This window comes from Ctenopharyngodon idella, chromosome 4 (assembly GCF_019924925.1).
Source record: "Ctenopharyngodon idella isolate HZGC_01 chromosome 4, HZGC01, whole genome shotgun sequence".
Classification (NCBI taxonomy): Eukaryota; Metazoa; Chordata; class Actinopteri; order Cypriniformes; family Xenocyprididae; genus Ctenopharyngodon; species Ctenopharyngodon idella.
The window spans coordinates 11,381,593-11,397,988 of record NC_067223.1 but is presented as its reverse complement, the minus strand read 5'-3'; positions in this window follow the sequence as shown (position 1 = coordinate 11,397,988).

Here is a 16,396-nt window from a genome sequence, read left to right as displayed (position 1 = left end):
GGGTGCCAAGCACCGTATCTAACACGTTGCAATATGGTTGTGATTCCCAATGTAAATGTTATTGTACTTATGTTAATGTTATTGTGTGTGTGTGTGTGTGTGTGTGTGTGTGAGAGTGTGTGCGTGTGTGTGTGTGCGCATACACTCCACGGTGTGTTTTCTATCCATCCCACATTTTTTTAATCCTCCTGCTCCAATAGGACTGGAGGAGGGCGAGATTCTTTCTTTGAACAGATCATGTTAAATTACCCAAAGCCATTTAGCGTCCAGCACAGAAATGGCATTTTTAACATATGGAACTCTTTATTTAATGTTTTCCTTGTTGATATACAGAATCTATAACAAATGTTAATGATTCGCAGCTGCTGAAGGGATGTCAGATGTTTGGTCGAGGCTGGAATGATGAAGAGGTGCCTCGTTCCTGCAATAATGCACATTTACTGCTGATTGGACACTTGGGTCAATTGACTCAATACTCACAGGGACAATAAAAGATAAATCGATTTTCAAGATGTGCAGCCACATACTATAAATGTCAATCACTATGCACTTTTTTAACTTTATCTTTTTTAACTGTATTTACTATTTAATATAATTTAAGTAATTTTGCATTCAAACTTTCTTGAACTTGCATACATACTTTTGTGGACTTTTTTCTAGATTAACTTTTCCCATATGAAGTTGACTCTATAAAATAAACGAGACAGCCTTGACAAGTGTAACTGAAATCAAACACGCAAGTACATATGCATTGATACTATTTGACCTCTGTTGCATTTATGTATGTATAACCTGGAGAAATGTATGTTTCTTATTCACCACCTCTGTGATTGCCACGTTCACCCCAACTCCGGACCATCACAGGCCTAGTTAACACACCATGCCGTGTTTCAGCCTGTCATCAAATTGACTTGATGTAGCATAGCATGGCAGCGAGAATGTTGATTTTCTGAAACCCCAGGCCTTGATTATACCTAGCCGACTGTGACCAAAGCAAATCATAACAATAATCGCACATTTGGCGGCCTCCAGGGGGGCCCATATATGAATGTGCTGTCAGTAATGTAATAACGGATATATGGAACTTTGTTTCCAACAGCAGATCTGCTGTGATTGTTATGGACAGATGACTCAATCTCCACATTGGTACCAGTTCTCTAGGTAAGTTAACATCTTGGAAAATGAGGACAGACAGTTCTAATGACTCTGCTGTCTTTTGAAACTTTATAAATGAATTTTAATGGAATATTTCTATAATAATGTTAATATTTTAAACATCTATTCACTGTGTTGTACCCTTGCCCCATAGACGTGTGCATTACTTTACACGTTTTTCGAGTCTTGTCGAGTATTGAATCTGGAATATTCTTTTAAGAGAGGCTTTTTAAAGTCTATCAGAGGGCTAGGACCAAATGAAGGAACCACAAGGTGAATTTAAACTGGAATTGTCCTTCAAGCATTTGAAAGTCAACATGAAATACTGTTTGCAACCCATTTTACTATTTTAATGTAGTGTTGTAGTCAAGACCACCTAAACTGAGACCAAGACCATAGTGTGTTGAGACCAAGGCAGGGCGAGACCGAGTCAAGACCAAGACCAGGCCAGCACTCATCTAAAAGATCCATATCTAGAATTGTCTTTTATTTAATCAATAAATACAATTAGAATAATAAGACACTATATAGAGCTCAGAAACGCACAGCAGTTCTGCCATGGATTTGTTGCCGAAATAGCAAAAACTTGTGTCTATCTAAAAATGTGTCTAAAATGTAAGTCACTTAATATTAACTTCTTGCTTTTTGAACGTTTGTATAAAATCAATTTCACGTTTGTATTCATGCTCATATTCGTGAAAACAGCTCTCTTGCGATATTGCTTAGTTATATCCTATGTTATAATATAAAAAACAAGATCTCCTACAAGTGCTTCTTTGCAATCATTTCTTGAATTTGTGGGCATTTTTATTCATTTGAATTTTGGGCATAATTCTGACGCGATGTATGATGCAGGATGTAGGAGTATTGTAAGCTTAGATGCCTCAACACTGTGCAACAAATTTAAGCTCCTCTTCTCTTATATCAAAATCCTGCAAAATTTCTCTTTCAAAATTATCATTTTAGACTTATAATCTGTGACCAGTGATTTTTTTGCTCTATCCTCTGCGCCTCAACGTTCATCATTATGTTGTCCGTCAGGTCAAAGGATACTCTGCAAATTGACTTGTGCATTCTGCGTACGGTCGTCCACCAGAAGCTAGTTATTTGAATTTATAAAGTTTTAAATATGGATATTTTTTTCTTACAAAAAATGCATCGCTTTGCTTCAGAAGGCCTTTATTAACCCACTGGAGTCATATGGATTACTTTTTTTATGGATGGATTTTGACTTCAAAACATGACCCCCCATTCACTGCCAATTATAAACCTTGGAGGACTAAGGATATTTTTAAATATATCTCTGATTGTGTTCGTCTAAAAGAAGATAGTCATATACACCTAGGATAGTTTGAGGTGAGTAAATCATGGGGTAATTTTCATTTTTGGGTGAACTATCACTTCAATGATGTTAACAAATAAATCAGACAATGCACTGGCAATTAAGTGAGATATCCTCACAGCTGTGGTCTTGACCGGTCTTGAGATAAAATCCTCCTCTTAGTCTGAGACCGAGACAAGACCAAGTACAAATGTGGCTAAGACCAAGACAAGACCAAGACTTTCTAAAAATAGTCTTAAGACCGGTCTCAAGAGCAAGACCGGTCTCGAGTACTATAACACTACTGTAATGTAATGCATTTCTGAGTATAAAAGGATATTCAATGAGAAAAAAATGCTCATAAGACCAGTATGCTTGTTAAGGAAGTAAATAGCGTTACTTTTGAATTCATGTTGACTTCAAGGCCTGTCAGAAGACTAGTGCACATCTTTTCAAAAAGCCACATACTTGAATCTAGCCAAGCTGTTGTTTTAACAGCAAATAAGTCATGCTACAAAGCACTGCTTTTAGAATATACCCAATTCATTACTGCATATCTATCTTCTGACATAACATGACACAGAAACATTGCAAAGAGCCTCTCTCAGTCAGAAGTGGTTTTTTTTATTTGATTTGAATGACAGTCTTTGGCGTTAAGGTTTTGGCCCTTTGGAAACCCAACAGATACTGCTTTGGCTTTGAAGGGGAGGTGGATCGTTTTGCTGGATTTGGCCTCAGTCCTTTGTAAAGCTGTGTGTTGTTTTTTGTGCCCTTTAGCAAAATGGCTTTATTGCATTTTTGAGCAGCCAGCATAAAGCTCAAGGCTGTCAGCGACTATCCCGCTATTACCTGCACGTGTTTGTTTGACAGCCTCTATCGATAAAGATAATCTTTGATCAAACAGTGCGTATTGAACTACATGCAACTCCAAACCAATACCTAGATAAACAACGAGCTCAATCACTGCGCTGTCAGAGGAGTGTCCTCCGCTCACTTAACCATCCAGGCCTGTTTTCCTGACAGCTTCATAAGAGCTTTTTTCCTCTTCTAAGGCATCGTGGAATGATCCATTCTGACAGCGCTGGAGAATAGCATGTTTGGAGTCCACAATGGGCTTGTCACGTCTTTGTGTATTCAGATATTTACTTTGTGTTCATCTCATTTGGGCCCGTGGCACTGAATTCTCTTTCATATCGAGATAAACGTCAGAACACAATGTTATTTTTTTTCCCAGCTTGTTGTGCTAAATAAATATTTAGGCTTGGGTGTCACGCCTGATCCTACTGTGTTGTTTTTTTTCTCGCTTTTATGCATATCTGTTTATCACCCTGCTGAGATAAGAAGCGACCGGGGAGATCGTTTGAATAATACAACAAATTAGCAAACACAACAAGTGCTTTCTATCCTTTGGCAAGCGGTGGCAAATTAAATATCTATTATTTACAGTTACATCTTGTTGCCAGAAGAGAAACAGTTTGTTTACTAAACATGCAGATGCCGAGATGAAAGTGTCGCAGTTGCATAATTCATGCACCACATGTTTGCGCGTGTAAGTCAGGCATTCTAAACTCTTCCCCGTGCATTAAAAATACACCACTGTAACGCAGCAAAGCTCCCAGTATTGTTATCATTTATTCAGTCACAGTGGCATTAATATTGCACGCGCGCCTCTGCCCTCCCGGTCTGTTTTTCTAAGCTACCGGAGCGCCGTTCGGGAAACCCGTCGCGGCAGCGGCTAGGCCGACCTGGGTTCTGCTCTGTACCGAAAATGAATCCTTATTATAATGACACCTAGATTAGCCCAGGTGAGACAGCCCGCCGCCCTTCGGGGCATCTCGGCACGCTGTTTAATCCAAATGCCAATTTGGCGTGGGTTTGTTTGGCGCGAGGGAGGGTTGCATGGAGAGGGGAAGGCGCTCCTCCCAGCTTGGTGCGTCTCTAATTGGAGTGCAGGGAGCGGGTGGAACTGCCTGGCGTCAGTCAGTGTTTAGGATGCCCGGGGGCAGCGCTCTCCTGTGGGTATCAAAGTGCTCTAATTAAATGCAGGGTTCATAGCGCGGCCCTCTGCATTACGGGCCAGGAGAAAGCGAGAGCGGACGGCTGCCTCCTTGCCTTTGACTAGCCTCTGCTAATTACCTATTGTCCAATTGACTTCCCATTTCACTTCCTACCAAACAATGAACCTCTCTCTCATCAGGCCGACCCCCATCTTGCTGTTTTTATTTTTTTTTCTTATTTCTCTTGTTCCTCACCTTGTCTTAGCCTGGCCGGCCTAATTAATCTTATGGAGATCTCCCTCCGCCAGGTTCCTGCGCGCCTGGCCTCCTGTTTATAATTTGATTTGGAATGATAAAAGTATGTGTGGCTATAAAAGACGAGTGTCATTTTCCCGAGTGCTGGGACGTGCCGGGGCTATCAATCTTCCCAACGTGCCCGGCAAACTGATTTCCCAGAAAATTAACTTCAATTAATATCACAAATCCCCTCGGCGTGGCCTGCGAAGGCAGGCGTCGCTTTGAAGGAGAACCTTCAAAGATGTCTCACAATGGTGTTTCGCTCGCATCCGCACATGCCCTTTTGTTTCCCATAGCACAGGAAATATTTGCTGCATCTACACAAATATTCCCACATCAACATGAAAAATTGATTACGCTCGCGGAGTGGAATGCTAAAACGGAGATCGTGTTAAAATAAGGCATTCAGGGCGTTTGTTTTTTCAAGCAACTAACACCTTTGTACTTTAAATGGAGAGTGCTGGGGTTTATTAATTTTCTGGTCAAAATGGGAATTTTTCTGTGTAACCCTTCAGTAGAGGAGTTTAAACCGAGTGTAAACAGTCTCTTTCTTCATTTTTATCCAAAACAACTTTTATAAGGAATAGGAACACTAAAACATAAGGAAATTGTGTTTGTGTGTTTAAAAAAAGCATCTTAAACCAGCCTAAGCTGGTTTGCTGGCCTTATCTGGTCTTATCTGGTCTTAGCTGGTCTTAGCTGCTCTGCTGGCTGCTTTTAAATGGGTTTGGGTACTTTTCGGCTGGTCAGACTGTGAGACCAGTTTAAATTAGCTAAGACTAACTTAAACCAGTTAAGACCTTCAAACCATCTTAGGCTGTTTTTTAAAAAACTTAGGTTGTTTTTTAGGCAGTTTTTTTTTTTTAATATATTCATTGAGAATGCTTGGTACATTTTTCGTCTTCAAACCAAACTTGGGTCTTCAGCCGACAAAGTTTAAATCCTGTCTGGCTAGCTAGCTTCCCATAATGTTTACATGTTAGGTCAGTAGGAGGAGAGTAGGTGGTCTTTTGTGGTTGTTCAAACACATTCGACCACATGAGTGTCTACAATATGAAAGCACGTGTTTTCGACTACGTCTGGAAGTGGTCGAAAGTGGACAAGCTCAAAACATTTTAACACCCCATTTACACCTGTCTTTAGCGTCGTCCACTTGTAATCTGATCGACCAAAATGCAATCTTAATACCAGGTGGAAACAGGGCCTATGTGACATTTTTTTGGGGAAAAACAATATGAAGACCTTTTTTTATACTGTAATAACAATGCAATCATTTACTGTATTATGTAGGGCCATTTTTGATTTGATGTTAACTATAATTGAGTCTCACCCATCAAATTACACTTGTTAGGACTGTTTATGTGTGGTTTTGTAGTGTTGAATCTGCCGTCTCCCAGCACTAGCTGTGTAGCATCTGTGGGCCGCTCGGCAGTTTAGCAGCCAGCCCTCTTCTTCTGACTGCACTCAAGATATCACACTACTAAAGCAGTTGGTGTCAACAACCAGCAAAACCACAGGCTACAGCGAGGAGACACGCGCACACACACAAATACAAATAAAATATGGATGCTGTGGCGGCCGTTTGAAGGGTCCATTAGAGGGGCCGTTCGAGGCAGTGATGGAGGGAGATAAGTGTCAGACCACCCGCTGCACTGCGCTGGAGCCCTGCCAGCTGTTTACTGCATCCTAGCGCGGCTGCTTGTTACTGTCTGACACAGTCAAGATGAAATATCTTTCTCTATCTCTCAGCTTAGAGAGGAGCCTTTCCTCCCAACAAAGCAGCTTTTGCTGACTCACAGGGCCTGCGAGCAGGCAGAGTGAAACAAAATAGCACATGCGTTATTATTTAAATGTTGTTTTTTGTTTTATCACACTCAACTCTTTCTTGAAGACCCTATGAAATTGAAATTGGACTTGTCTGTTAGTCCATGATTAATGCTCGGCATCTTTTAGCTTGAAGGCATCTGTATATTAATGCAGGGCATTGCAAGGACCCCTAAGTGTAATTATGCAAAAAAGGTAAATTGAAGACATTTACTTTGAATTTAACTTCCCCCTCCCTCTTGCAGCAACTTCTCTGATGATGCATTTTTAGGTGCGAGGGCGGGACAACCTGTCGCTCACATGAGGTCGACCAATAGCAAACCACAACCATCCAATCAATACCTGATGAAAAAAAAAAAAGTCCTGCCCTACATTTTTTCTTGTTTGAGAAGCCATTTCACTCAGATATATATGTCAACATAGGGAAGAAGAGACTGTCACAACTTCCTTTTCATGTCAACTTTAACTAATTACTGCCATTAGAGTAAATTGAGTAGCCATCACAGGAAAGTAACTGTGCTTGTCAAGCTATTTTATAGGGTTTTTAAAGAGACAAAAATGCTGCATGACCACTTCTCAGGTCTTGTTTGGTTACCAGGTGAATTTAAAACTTTTATGCAAGATTTTTCCAGCAGCTGCTGTTGAAAGGGCCTTTACATTGAGCCTAGGTTTGCTCCACAGGCGTTTACACCAACTTACCTTCCATCAATAATGCAGGATGACAGTTTCATATAGTCTGACAACACAATAATGCCTTTATTGAGATGTCTTGAGATGCGTCAGAACCTATCGCACACCTGCTGCTCAGTCAAGAGGAATTCTGAGTGTGTGTGATTGAATGAGCGCGAGAGCGAGTGGGCTCCATGTAAAGCCAATGTTTCCTGCCTCTCTACCCTGCCTGAGGCACTGCCTCCATTGGGATGGTTTATATGCAATAGTAGGCTTCTGCTTATTGATCAGTGCTAATGTTTCAATGATCTCACACTCATGAGTCAGTTCTCTCTCTCTCAGTCGGGGGATATTGTTACCCCAGCTGCTGCCTTCATGTTTCAGACTGATTTACAACTGCTCATTAATTAGCCACCATGCTAATAAAGAGACAAATCTTGTCTGCTCCTGTCTAGTGACTATATACCTGCTGAAAATAACAGTTTAGACTGGCCTAAGGTGGTTTGCTGGTCTTAGCTAGACTCCAAGCTAGGTATGTTGTGTGCCTCTGAAATTAGGACACAGAGTAGGCACCAAAGCTGTTGTGGATCCACTTGCTGCTTATTTGCATCAAAGTTTGTGCAAAAAATTGTGCATATAGATTTGCGTGCTTCTCAACAGCACAATCGGTGGAAAGCAACTGCACATTCCCGCATGGCTGCCTCGCTGTCGTGAGAGTTTTTCTTTATATACATCAGCATTACATCAGAGTCTGGCCACTCTTAAACACATTTCTAACTGGCATGCATTTCACGGTGATCACCAGGGATTGGTTATGCACAGATTTTGTTCATCTCAAACAAGCCTATTGTCTTGTCTTTGATCTCAGTGCATAATGTTTTTGTCCAGCCTGTGGCTTTAATCATTATACAGTCTCTTTCTAGAAAGCTTTTGATTGGACAAAAATATGTGGTGCAGGATGAGTCATCAATATTTTTGTCCATTTCCTAGGAGATAAAGAGTGTACATTTTAACTCTTTCGCCGCCATTGACGGAATTTTCCGTCATTTAAGAGACAACTCTTCCCCGCCATTGAAAGAATTTTCCTTCTTTTTGTGTTTTCACTGTTGTATGGTAGGGGGCGCTATTACGCATCTTCTAAAAGAGTACCGAATCTCCTGATCAAAACACAGGCGAAGAAGAAGCAGAAATAAGTGATAGCAAATGTAAGCAGTTACATATGTAAAATAACGCGATCATCAACATTAAATAGCATATAAATGCTGGCAACTTTGTTCCAAAACGCTGGTGGGGAAAGAGTTAAGTATGTGCTTAAGACAAATTTAGTCAAGTTTTAGGAGTAATTTGATTGGACACAAATCTGTGTAGTGCAGGATGAGTCATCAATATTTTTGGTCCATTTCCCAGGAGATAAAGAGTGTACATTTTAAGCCTTTCCTCATTATTGAAGGAATTTTCCGTCATTTATTAGACAAATTTTCTCTGCCATTGACAGAATTTTCCTTCATTCTGTGTTTTCATTGTTGTATGGTAGGGGGTGCTATTATGCCTCTTCTAAAAGAGTACTGAATCTCCTGATCAAAACACAGGCAAAGAAGAAGCAGAAACAAGCAATAGCAAATGTAAGCAGATACATATGTAAAATAACGCGATCATCAACATTAAATAGCATATAAATGCTGGCAACCTTGTATGTGCTAAAGATAAATTTAGTCAAGTTTTAAGAGTATTTTGATTGGACAAAAATCTGTGTAGTGCAGGATGGGTCATCAATATTTTTGGTCCATTTCCCAGGAGATAAAGAGTGTACATTTTAAGTGTGTGCTAAAGATAAATTTAGCCAAGTTTAAGGAGTATTTGTGCGTATAGATTTGCATCAAAGCTAACAGACTAAATCCCACAAAACTCAAACTTAGATTTTATTGTGTTTTTCAACGCTGTGCCACATCAGTCCTGGTCTTTATTACCAAAACGTCTTTATAAACCCAAAGCTTCACTGGTTCATGTGCGTTTGTGCATCATTCTGTCTTATTTAAAGATGAGGTCGTAATTCAGCTGTGCTTGTAAAGTCTCCGGCCTCTGTGTTTGTGCTGGAGTTATTCTTTCAGCCCCTTTTGTTTCCACATGCCTTTAAATCTCCCCTGGAGTGGACCTAAACTGGAAACAGTAAATTAAAGAACAATGCTGAGGTACTCTGACCCTTTAGATCTCCCTCTCTTTATCTCTCGCTCTCTTTCTGTCTTCAGCTGGTGTGTTTGATTACGGAGAAAGCGAGCAGACTCTCCCTCGTTTGTTTTCATTAGGGTGATTGCCTCAACGTCTGAGCGACCTTCAGCTTTCCTCTCATTCCAAAAGAATACACACACACACACACACACACACTGTCTGTCTGTGACTAATGGCATGTGTGTACAGATTCAGTGTTAGGGTCAGCACTGGAGCATGATGGGTTTGGTATAATGAGGGAGGGTTTGACTGACATGGTCGCAGAGTTTCATTCCTTATTTTCACTTCTGACTCTCTTAAGCTGGACCCCTTTATCTGGGCCTTTGCCATTAGATGCCACAGTGTTTCTGGTGTGTTTTAGCAGGTTGTGGTGATTTCAGTTTGCGTGGATGATTTTGGAAGTATGCTTGGTTGGCTGTGACAGTATCTTGTTTCTGATTGGCTGACACCTTTTTCTTTCTTTTTTTTGGGGGGGGGGGGGGGGGGGGGGGGGGGGGGGGGTTGTTGTTCCATTCTGCTGTGTCCTGCAGCTCAGATATGATGCAATGAAATCTGAAAAGTTGTAGTTGAGATAAAATCCCTTGTGTAACACCCACATTGTTATGGAGGACTCTCAGAGTCTCTTATTAAATTACACTTTAATATCTGTTCCAGGACTGGAGCTATATAAGTATCAATATAATTACACACTGTTCTGAAATACTTGATTCTGATTGGTCAATCATAACCTTCTGCTTTAACCTTCAAACATCTGCAGTTAATTTTATTTATTTATCTGTGTTCATATATATGTTTACAAATCAAAGTAGCACCAAAGCAATATATTTTTTTTCTTTTCTTATATTGTTTTTCAGGTGTGCTGAAGGTGATTAATATGAATTAGTGGCAGTGGAAAGCAGGATGCTGTGGGTGGTGTTGTGTTGTGTGATTGAAGGCCTTTGTTCTGCGGAGAGGCCCATGAACTCTCCTGAGTCGGACACCCACGCACTGCAAAAAAAATTATAGATGGATAGAGATAGAAAGAAAAAGCTGTTCTATTCTTTCTACTGTGTTCCTTGACAAAGGTGGTGAGGTGTATTCATCATAGTTTTATTGGATAAACCTCATAAAAAAAAAATAACCGTCACATTTCACCACAAAATCAAAAGAAAAAATAAGACATTATAATTTGCACAGAGAAACTGATTGATTGATTGATTGATTGATGTAAAAAAATTCTTTAAATACTCTATTAGTGGTAGTTATATGCCTGTCATTTATGTTGATACATACAAACATACAAGAGAAATTACCATTATGGTACTTGCGTAAAAATGCATTATATAGCCATTATATTATTAAATTTAACATAGCCCAATTCGATTTGCTCAGGAACAAGTAATAGATTAATAAGACCAAAGATTGTCAGTTTTATGTACCCAAAATGAATTATATCTCATGGTTAACCACTATAAGAGCCAGCGGCAAATCCCTGAAGCACTGGCCGAGATAAAGCTGTTCTCGGCGGGTACACGAGCCGCTGACAGCCTGGAGCTCGCATCTCCGAAAATGTCTAAACAAATTGTAAAATAGGCGCTATGATTAAATATGAGTCACATATTTCAGTTCTAAACAACTACATTCTCACCTAAAAAACTTAAAACTACAGTTCGTGGTACAACAAGTGTAGTATTTTTAAAAAAATTGCGTGGCTGCCATGACAGTCGCTTCAGGTGGAGTGATACAAACGGTGAAAAGGTAGGAGTGCTGTTATCACTAGAATACGCACAGCTCTCAGCCAATCAGATTTGAGAACCAGAAAGAACCGTTGTGTGTATACACACACACACACACACACACACACACACACACATACATATATACAGCATAAATGACAGGCAGTATAATAACAATCTAGGCTATTTAGAGTCTAGGCTATTTATTTACACTCTCATTTTACATTATATATATTTATATATATATATACATTTTAAATAATATATAATTGTTTTCTCATTACAATAATTAGAATTAGATATCTGGTACATCTATTGTACATAAATGTAATTGGTTTTTAACAAAAACTGAAGCGTAAATGTTAATGCCAGAATTAAAAAAAATATCTTAATGATCCTCAAAAATAGGCTTTGTTATCTTTTAGCTATTTTTATTTCTTTCTTTTGATTTTGGGTTGAACTATGTTTTGACATCACTAGGCATGGAGTGCTTCTTTTTGACGGTTTTAAATATACATGCAAATTTAAATAAACACATAAGATCACATACTACACAATTGCTGCCAGTGGTTGACAAGTTACAGTGAGCAAAATCAGACAAATTATATTGTGTCAGTGTAACTGGTATCCAGACGACAGACTTTCACGCTTTCCCTTGTGTGTGTTTGTGTTTCATGTTTCTGTGTGCCATGGAAACCAAATTGCGGCTAAGTGTGGTTGCGTGTTAAGTTTAATGCTGTTTTTAGCACGTTTTGTAGCACTAAAGCAAACTGCACAGCTATGTCCGTTGTGAACGCTCTTTATTAACCAGGAAATATTTCGTACTATAATTTAAGACGCTAATTTAGACGGCCGAGAGGGGCAGTGAATTAGTCGTGGGACTGAATTTGAAGACACAGGCGTTCATTGTGCACATTGTGCAAGCCCTAGGCTGCAACTTGATGAGTTTATAACTGTCAGCAAAATTGAAATTATTATCAGGTTACGTCAGTTAGTAACATTTCTCTTGGCCATACCGAGGGTGTAATTAACTTTTAGACCTCTCCGTTCGAGCCAAGTTTCTCAAAGCAGGTGTGCCAATTGAAACAAGCGCAGAGCCACCTTTTCTCGCCTTCATGTCTGTCTCGCTCTTTTCTGCTCTCTCCAGCTTTGTGTTCATGTTGAAGAACACCGCTCTGGAGGCCCTTGTTACCAATATGAGCGCCTTTCACTTTTCAGCCATCAACGCAAAAGCCTTTCCTTGCTTTGTAACAATTTAGCGTTCCCAGGAGACCTCCTTGTGTTTCGAGCGAGCTTCAGTCGCACTGGCACTCTGGAATCGCTTAACGCAGCAAATTTCTCATCACCAAAGAACTATGCTGAACTGAGAGGAAATAAAATCCAGGGCATGTTTTCAGTAAATGCATCCTGACACACTCATCTAGTCTAATATATTCAAAAAGTGGTTGTGTTATTGACTCACAATATATTATTCTTTGGCAGTGAAAGTTTGACAGTCCTCTCACGATGGGTGTTCTAAAGTAGTTTTCTGTTACTGTTGAACAAACTTTAGCACATTATAATGCACCGTTTGGGCTACAGTCTTCCGTGATACCTCAGCTTGTTGAGAAGAGGTGTGCTGTTGCTTTTAATTAGCAAACAAGCACATAATACTCTGTTTGGTGAAAATTCATATAGACCAGGGGTGGCCAACATCAGTCCTGCAGAGTTTTGCTCCAACCCTGATAAAAACTCACCTGCCTGTAGCTTCTAGTAACCCTTAAGACCTTGATTGGCTTGTTCAGGTGTTTTTGATGAGGGCTGGAGCAAAACTCTGCAGGACTATGGTCTATAGCCAAGGCACATTGATGCTCGTTGGGGAGCGAAGGCTGGCCCGTGTGGTCTGATCCAACAGACGAGCTACTGTAACTCAAATTGCTCAAGAAGTTAATGCTGGTTCTAATAGAAAGGTGTCAGAATACACAGTGCATCACAGTTTGTTGCGTATGGGGCTGCATAGCTGCAGACCAGTCAGGATGCCCATGCTGACCCCTGTCCACGGCTGAAAGTGCCAACAGTGGGCACGTGAGCATCAGAACTGGACCACGGAAGAAGGTGGCCAGTTTTGATGAATCACGTTTTCTTTTACGACACGTGGATGGCTGGGTGCATGTGCGTCGCTTACCTTGGGAACACATGGCACCAGGATGCACTATGGGAAAAGGCAAGCCAGCGGAGGCAGTGTGATGCTTTGGGCAATGTTCTGTTGGGAAACCTTGGGTCCTGCCATCCATGTGGATGTTACTTTGACACGTACCACCTACTTAAGCATTGTTGCAGACCATGTACACCCTTTCATGGAAACGGTATTCCCTGGTGGCTGTGGCCTCTTTCAGCAGGATAATGTGCCCTGCCACAAAGCAAAAATGGTTCAGGAATGGCTTGGCCTCCAAATTCCCTAGATCTCAAACCAGTCGAGCATCTGTTAGATGTGCTGAACAAACAAGTCCAATCCATGGAGGCCCCACCTCGCAGCTTACAGGACTTAAAGGATCTGCTGCTAACATGTTGGTGCCAGATACCACAGCACACCTTCAGGGGTCTAGTGGAGTCCATGCCTTGACGGGTCAGGGCTATTCTGGAAGCAAAAGGGGGACCAACACAATATTAGGAAGGTGGTCACAATGTTATGCCTGATTGGTATATATCATCTTCGTGTCAGAAGTAGCACAAGCACTTGGAGTACTTCAGAAATAGAATTGGGCATCAGTTTACTGTAGGGAATTTGTCGCACTGCATCCAGTGTAGACAGCATCACTGATTATAATGGTTTTTTATTTGCTTTTGTTGCGTCACTTGCATCTGGTGTAGACAAGGTGTTAGAATGATTTCTGAAAGATCATGTGACACTGAAGACTGGAGTAATGATGCTGAAAATTCAGCTTTGCCATCACAGAAATAAATTCCATTTTAAAATGCATACAAATACAAAAACAGCTATTTTAAATCGTTGTTATAATTTTCAGTATTACTGTTTTTACTGTATTCTTGATCAAGTAAATGCAGCCTTTTGAACAGTAGTGTAAAATCATATATTGAGACCATTTAATAACTCAGCGTCAACAGACCTTAGTCAGGTTAGACGACATATTGAATTTAACGCGAATGAAAACGAGCCTGTGAGGGACAGACTTAGTCTTTACAATGGCACGCACAATAAAAAGGTCCTAGATAATGTAATTTTCACAACTTTTAAAACAGTTTCTTGGGGGTTTTTTTCTACTGAAAGTCTAAATAATGAAATGCAACGATTTGTTTCAGATGATCAGCTGAAGTGTACTGTAGTTGAGTGAGTGGAAAGCGGCCTCCTTAGTGCAGGTGTGCATCTTTCCGTTCACATTCCAGAGGCCCTCCATCACTAATGAAAGGATGATGCCTGGATCTCTGTTTATTTACTAGCTTCGAAACCAGATCTGGCCAATTTAAGGGTTCGCTCCCTCCCTCTCTCCCTCCCTCCCTCTCTCTTTCTCTCTCTCTCTCTCTCCTCCATTGATACATGGTTAATGGTTGTCAGATGTGGCAGTGTTAGTGGGGCTCGAGATGTATTTGTTTGCTCTGGCAGATTTCCTCAGACTAAACTGGTATCTGTCCTCGCCAGTTGGTTTATATCAAAACACAAGTGACTGTTGCGGCTCCACCTGGTAAAACAAGATGGGATCCGGACTGACAGGAGTGTAACATCTTTCTAAACGTTCGAGCAGTTTACTGAGCGAAGCCATCTGACCTGCGCGTGTTATTTTAGTGCTAAATCCTGCTGCGTGGACGGGAGATAAGGAACGTGTGAAAATAACATTTCTGTGTTTGTCTGCAAGAGCAGGCCAGACTGAATTATGAGGCATGGACACCACATGGCACATGCTATATTTAGTTTAGCGGGTTGTTGCAGGAGAAGGAACATATTGCTTGATTTGAAGTAAAACACTTTTCTGATTAAACCGTTTGGTCTGAGAGGTCCAGTTTCCAAACATTGTTGGGCATTAGATCAAAAAAGTGCTGGGTTTACATCTTCTGAAGCTGTTTAAGGTGTCTTAGTTATGGCGTGCTGTCTCTGGCAAACCACAAGTTTCTTTTGCCGTTATGAAGTGTTTATGCGCTGGTTATCGCCTGTCTGCTTGAATTAGTCATTTTCTGTGTGCTCCACATGCTAGGTTCTAATGAGTTCATTGAAAACGTATCTGTTTTGGGATGCAATGTAGTTTATGTTTCCCTATCACTGATTCACAGGTGTGTCATGTCCCCTCCACAGCTGTGTGAAACAGCCCACTTTGAGTTCACCCCTGCTGGCCTAGAGAGGCACTGCGGCCTTGTTTTCCTCCACAGGTTGGTCGATCTCCAAATTCAATTGATTAGCAGGTGAAAGGGGTGTTCTTTGTGGAACCTCTGGGATTTCTTCATATCCTGTTTGCCTGAGGTTTCTAAGAAAATAACAGGAAATAGTGGAACAATTCAAAAATCTTTAAAAAACAAAACAATACAATTAGATTGGAAAGGGGCCATAAAAGATATATAATCTGAGTTGAAGCTATCAGTACTTTATTCAGAGAAAGTAGCCCTAAAAACTATTTTGACACTTTTGAAAGTGCCCCTTTTATGCTTTTTCGGATATTACCTTTCATGTAGTGTGATATAAAGCAGTTTGTGAATGTAAAAGGTCTGCCAAGTTTCAAAGATCAAAGTGCACAATAAATGGAGTTATGTCCTAAAAGAAAGGTCTGATTCTGAACTGCCTACAATGAGTCTGAACTAATTCCAGTCTTACTTCCTGCTTAAACCTACGTAGGCTTGTCACAAATTTGCATAATGTCAGCCTATGGTATTAAATGACTGCCCACAAATGACGTCTACTTTTTCCCACCTTCAAACACTGTAGTTGTACCTGAGGCCTGGAAAAGTTTGTGTCATGATTTCTTTATGTCGAGAAGATGCTGTTTTCTTTGCATGCACTTACAAAGGATGAGGACTCAGGCTCAAATTTATACGATAAAATCGGCGCCACTGTTACTGTTCCCATCACTGTTTATCAAGTGCTGAGGAAGCCTCCGGAGCTGAAATTCAGATATAGTAATAGGCATTTCCTTTCTGACACATGCTGTAAGCGGTAGACCAATCACAACAGACTGGGCCATCTGACCAATCAGAGCAGAGTAGGTTCT